The sequence below is a fragment of the Silene latifolia genome, chromosome Y, assembly GCF_048544455.1.
Source record: "Silene latifolia isolate original U9 population chromosome Y, ASM4854445v1, whole genome shotgun sequence".
NCBI lineage: Eukaryota > Viridiplantae > Streptophyta > Magnoliopsida > Caryophyllales > Caryophyllaceae > Silene > Silene latifolia.
The window spans coordinates 360,919,890-360,926,532 of NC_133538.1; positions in this window are offsets into that span (position 1 = coordinate 360,919,890).

The window sequence follows — 6,643 nt, forward strand, 5'->3', positions numbered from 1 at the left end:
AAAACTCTTTCACATTTTTTGGTATAAATAGAGACCTCCGGTCTCCATATTTTTCACGCGAGTGTCCGCACTCCTCTTCTCTGTTTTTATTCTAGACCTTGCTCTAAGCTTTCGACGCCTACGTGCATGATCAGTCGACCACGTAAGCTCAGATCATTCAGAGTACCAGTCACGTTGCATGACCGACCAATTTGACCACTACACATCAATCAATTAATTAATTTAAAATCCTCCAACGAGGGCACTTTCCACATACATTCGTGCCGAGCAATCACTAACGTTAACTTATTTAATCTCGTTCCGTCAAGCATGTAAGTCTGAGGGTGTAAATCCCACTTTTAATTTATTTTTTTATTTTTGTACCAATTAATGTAAGGTTTACGTCAGAAATACATTCAAAACCGATCTTAAAAACCCTCTTGTAAAATTGTTTTTACACTGCAGTGGATATCAGACGTCGAGAAGAAACGCAACAGCGGCTGCACCTCTTTGAAGGTCGCAGCATATGTTACGCCTCTTCCCGAGGTTCCTTGCTGCTCCTGCTCTTCTTCTTCTTCCTCGATTTCCACTATTTTGTTTTGTTCGTCTTATTTTCCTACTTTCTTTCATTCTTCAGTATATAAATCATGTTTTAATAATCCTTTTTAATCATAACGTTTTATTTCGACTTAAATCCCTTATAATTCGATATTTGCGGGTTTTCGTCACTATATCAAACCCAGATTTTAGGAAATCGATTTGTCCGTATCAAGTTTCTGGGATTCGTATTTTTGTGCATACTTTTCATATTCCGTTCTATTTTATTCTCCAACCGTCTTAAATCCAAGTGTAATTAATTTAATTCTGACGCCGTAAATAAATCCAAGTCGTTTTATTTCGTTTTAATCCGTTTTTGTCGCTTTTATGACGGTTCCATATGTATATAACCTGCTAAATCAGTTTTACTCGAGTTCCCAATTGATAATTGATCTTAAATTACCAATGAACATTAATGGACTGCAGTTCTGACTTCACAGACAGAGCTTAACTCAATAACAGATGCATGAGGAGTTGTGCCTCTTCCAAGGGACGCAGCAGATGCCGCGCCTGTTCTGAGGTGATTTATGTCCTTGAACTCGTTTTCGCCTAGACGTAACTTCTAATTACGTGCTTAATTAACTAATAATCATAATATCGCCCCTAATCTGACCTATTTTGTTACTTTAATTTCTAACCCTTTTATTCTTTAATTATTTTCATCTTCGAAAATCCGTTTCAAGTGTATTTTTGACGTATATCAATTAAACCGTGTAATCATTGTAAATTTAATTATTGTTATTTATTTACAGTTTGTTTATCGCTCTTGTATGATTTATTTTACTTGTCTTTCCACATGTAATCAATCTAACTCTCAACTTTGACCTCAATTGTTTGCTAAAATTACGTGTTCACCGACATATTTTAATTCACATGCTAGGATTAATCTATTGTTTGTTGCATTGCTTGCATATAATCGACGACATATCAAATATGAACAACTTCCCTAATCATTAGTAGAGGCCGCTATCGAGGCGGGTGGAATTAGGTGTTAAGTAAAAGGACTTCCTGATACATTGTTGGGGGATCAATGCCCGCCACCTCGATCTTCTACAAAATCAAATGATTTCTTTATTCGACGATCATTCGTCATTTGTCAAATCAATTCAAAAACGAGTAAAAAGTTAAAGATGCTTACCACGATCGGCCAGTACGCCAACCTCTGACGGAGAAACTCGGAGTACTCCTCGCTAGGAAGAAGGGGGGCGTCACCACTCGCGTCAGCCAAGTCAGCCTCTCTCCCAGCTGCAGAAGGCTCCCTAAACATCGTCCGTGGGGGATCGATAGGGACCGTAAAGGTGTCACGAGAGCATTGTCGAGTCAAATGCTCGCCCAAGTACCACACAGGTCCCATGGGCGTCGTCAGCAGCAACCGACTCGAGCTCATAGGATAAAGGACCTCAGCCACGAAACTTGGAGCCTCAGGGTAGCTTTCCCAAGGTCTAGGCACCCACTAAAATAAGAAAACAAGGGGCATTCCTATGATCGGCTCTGAACGGGAAAGGGGGTCATTCCTATGATCACTTCTAAATAAAAGACAGAAAAGGAAAAGTAATTAAATAAGGATCAAAGGCGCTTACGCTGTCCAACGTCATGGCATTCACGCCCCTCCGACAAACGTCGTAAGAAGAGCGTTGGCTCGTCCTACGACACACCACCCAGTCCCTCACAACAGGGTATGCCATCGACTCGGGCTCCGTCCTCTTGGGCGCAAAGCTAGGAAAGTAGGAGTACACCCACGCCTGTAGACAGAATAATGATTGTTTTATACAAAGACAATAATAGCAATAAAGAAATGAAGAAATAATGATCTTTCATAATTCAAAAAAAAGGTTCATACCTTCAACAGGAGCCCATGATCAACAGTGGTAGGAGAAGTCCCCTTCTCCATCAGCTCTGGACATACCATGGCCCTCATAGAATGGGTGAGAACCGCAAAGCCAGGAGTAACCCAGTCCCAATGACCCAGGCTACTCAATTTAGTAAGGAAGGGAAGAAGTTTCGTCGACAGCCTGTCTCCCTTGTCTTCGAGGTAAATCGAAGACAAGAACAACCACAACCACAGACGAGCCCTCTGCTCAGCAGTGCAAGGAGTGTTAAAATATGTGTCCTCCGACAATAATGCGTTCACAACTGCCGATCATGATGATCACATGTTTAAATCTCATTTTAAGAATACATGCGGGATGTAATATTTTACAGTCAACTGGTCCACATATATCGGTAATGATTGGCTGACTAGAGTTTGACATTACTGTCGTACGACGGTGGTGATCAGTTGATCCCGTTAGGTCATACCTAAAGGGTAACACTCTTAATTGATTATTTAATTGATCATATGTCGATACGGGTTAATTAAATTGCTTAAAATTGACGGACAATTTTGTGAGTATTATTGACGCATCTTATTGTAATTCGATTAAATAAGATATGGTCTAAGTAATCAAATTGTTTTATTACTTAGATAAAATTATTGTTTACGAAACAATTGAAACTGAATGAATAATTTATTATAAATACAAGACGTTGTGATTTATAATTGATAAACCATTTTTGGTACAAGTAATTATGAATTACTAAGTCGATTTTTGTACATGGCGTATTTTTATAAATACGCTAATTTTTAATATGCTAAAAATAAATTACATTGTGACATGTCATATAACATGTAACATATGACAAATTGACAAATGATAAAATATAAAATGGACCTCCCATTTTATGTAAGTGCCGAAAAATGGAGGGAGTATAATGTTTAAATTGTGTTAAATAATTAAGTGGAATGAAAAATGGAGGGAGTATAATGTTTAAATTGTGTTAAATAATCAAAGCATATGTTCAATTCCAGATGAATTTTAACATGCAAGACAAGGACGTGTCTCTTGAAGTGTTGCACAAGTTACTTGTGCAAGCCGAAAGAGACATGGGGTTAAATGTTAACCCACCTAAGGACGTGCTTAATATAAGCACTAAGAGCAAGGGGAAGTTCAAGAAGAATGGGAAAAAGGGAAAGAGGCAAGCTCCCATGTCCACCAAGGCTAAGACTTTTGAAGCTAGCACGTCCAAGACCAAGAAGGGTCCTCTTGATAAATGCCATTATTGTAATGGTGTTGGACATTGGAAAAGGAATTGTTCCAAATACCTTGGTGACATCAAAGCTGGAAAGATCACTCCAGTAGGTAAATGACTGTCCTTTCTTTTATGTTTCTAATTCAACTATGGTATTTTGATACAAATTTGTGATAATGTATCCCCTTTTTATTGTAAATAGGGCCTCCTCCAAGCAAAGATAAAGGAAAGGAAAAGCAAGCTTGAGAAATCATCAAGGAGCTAGGAGTAGCTACCAATGAAGCTTGGCTTTTTATTATTGTCTTATTTTAAGTTGTATTTCGGATTTTAATACTATTTTGATTTCCGTGTTCGACATGCAAATGGTTGATCCTTTCTAAACAATGGTTGTGTTTTGGATTACGGTGGCTTGGTTTGCAACCCAAGTCACCCCTTTTATCGTATTTCTTTGTTCTAAAAATTCGTCTTTATATGCTTGTATATAGAAAGATAAAGTGATCCAATAGACAACTATAATGATGGGATTCATTATATGTCCACAAGCTTAAAGCTTATGTATGATCAATTATAAAGTGATGTTGAGTTGATAAACTCTCCTAAAAGAATGTCAATTACCAAGTACACTCATCAAATTTAAAATCTATTAGTCAATCTATAGGATAGTCCTCCTTATACTTAAAAATCATTATTTGTGTCTCATAAGCTATCTTTGAATATCTAGTGTATTTATTCTAAAGATATAGTGGGAGAAAAATGAAGACACAAAGAATACAAAGAATAATTTGTATACTTGAGTAAATGAGATCTACGAAAGAAAGAATGATTTGTATACCTAAATAGATAGTATACACGAATATATGAGAACTATGGTCTCGAATAGATGAGATCTACATGACAAAAGAGACGAAGTGAAGTAATCAAAAGAATATGTTCTCAAGATAACTACACGAGGAGACCAAAAGAAAGTTTTGAAAGAAAATGACTAAAGAAAAATCTTAACAAGAGATTTGGCTAGTTTATGAACAACATATGACCAAGAGTTTCAATATTGATATTTACTTAAGAGCCTAAATGAAACAAAGTTCCATCCATGGAAATAAATGAGATTTATGACTACAAGTTGCAAAGAAAGATATGCCGATATCTACAAGAGCTAAGTTAATTGTTAACCACACTAGTGTCATTACTTAACCTCATTGTGAAAATGAAATGGTTAAACCTCCTTCCGGAAAAGGGTATTTTGAGAAGAACGTGCATTAAATGGAATTTCACATTTAAATAATGATATTGCTACGTATCATTATAAAAATGAATGAGTTAGAGATTAAAATCTCTTTCCATAAGTTTAAGATTGAAATCTCTTCAAAATAGGTATTTTGAAAGGATATGTTGAGAACATATATGCTTTTAATCTTAATTACTTGGCAAAGCAAAATGTATTTCAATTCTTGAAATGTTTCGATTGAGTAGTCAATTGCGAAACATGTGGAATTAAGTGGGAGTTTGAAATTATCATGTTAAGACATGGAATTTAGTGGGAGCAATCATCTTGTAAAAATTATAACTCATTAGTCATTGAGAATGACGAGCTAGTACTATCTTTCACAAAGAAGTGTTTGAGTTTTCAATTCTGGATGAAAATGGACTATGATGAATCCAATCACATCATGGAATGTTGGATAAGTATTGAGATATATACATCAAATCAATGAAAAACGTAGGTTATTCATATCGATGAAAATGGAATTACCATAAGCAGTCATGGTCATTCATTGAACCCAAGAATGGTTGATCATATGATTAAAAATTACTAATATTTCCGCCATTAGAATAATCATGCACATTTCCAATAATGAATCATATGCTTAAGAGCATGATGAGTCATTGGTAAGCCATAGAAGAATCGTCATGAATTCTCGAGGAGAACTAATGAGCTATTCTACTGTTTGACAGAACACTCTGTTATGTGACAAGAAGTTGCACATATTGAAGTTCGAAAACGCGTAAGGATTTATGAAGATCCTAAGCTAATTAAGCTTAAAGAGAAATATGAAGTTTAAAAGATACTTAGTTATAGTAAGAAGTTACTCCAACTAGTATTTTCTAATATGCTAGGACTTATGAGAAGTGCTAGGCTATATGTCATGACAATTGTTGCAAGCCCTACAAAACGTATACCTAGTACATTGTGAGTTGGTAGAACACTTGACCAGTACAAGTTATATTATCCACCACAATTTTTTGGTTATGTGATAAACAACAAGAAAGTTCTTTCAAGATAAAGAACCTAAACCTAGGTTGGGAACCTAGATGTGTACTTGGTAAGGTTCATGCTATGAGAGATAACATGAATATAAAGGAAAGCGCAATACAAAAAGTATGAACACATGGACACAAGGCATGTTAAACTTCTATTGCAATCGACGAGTGTTTACACACTTACGATATACATCACAAGGGTGTAATATGGTATTGACTACCCAAATGTGATGTCGACATTCGTCGTTTGAGTTATTATTAACTCACCTTACACTTTGTTACATCCAAACGGGTTGTAAAGACAATTGAACCCCGTTAAAGTGAACACGGAATAGCTTTGTATTCGCCCATAGTCACCTACATGAGGTGACGTCTCGAAGTGACTAGAGTGTGATGCGATTGATGGCAAGTTCAAATGCCATAGAGTCATATGAGATGACTAGTCGATCACATAGGCAGAATGTTAGGAACATTTTGTCAGGCCTTATGACCGCTTATAGAGTTCTGGCAAATTTATATAGCATGGTCGTGGCGAGAGCTACTATAGTATTCTAATGAGTCGATTCTTTTGACTAAAGACTGTTCGCCTAAGGTGGCACAGTTTCAGATTAACTTTGATTTATGTTACTACGACCATCGTAAATGGGGTCAAATGGGCATATTTTGGGTTATGATGGATGTGGCTAGTCGATGGGAATAAGTGCGATAGGAATTGTCCACCCCTTGTCAGGGTTATAAC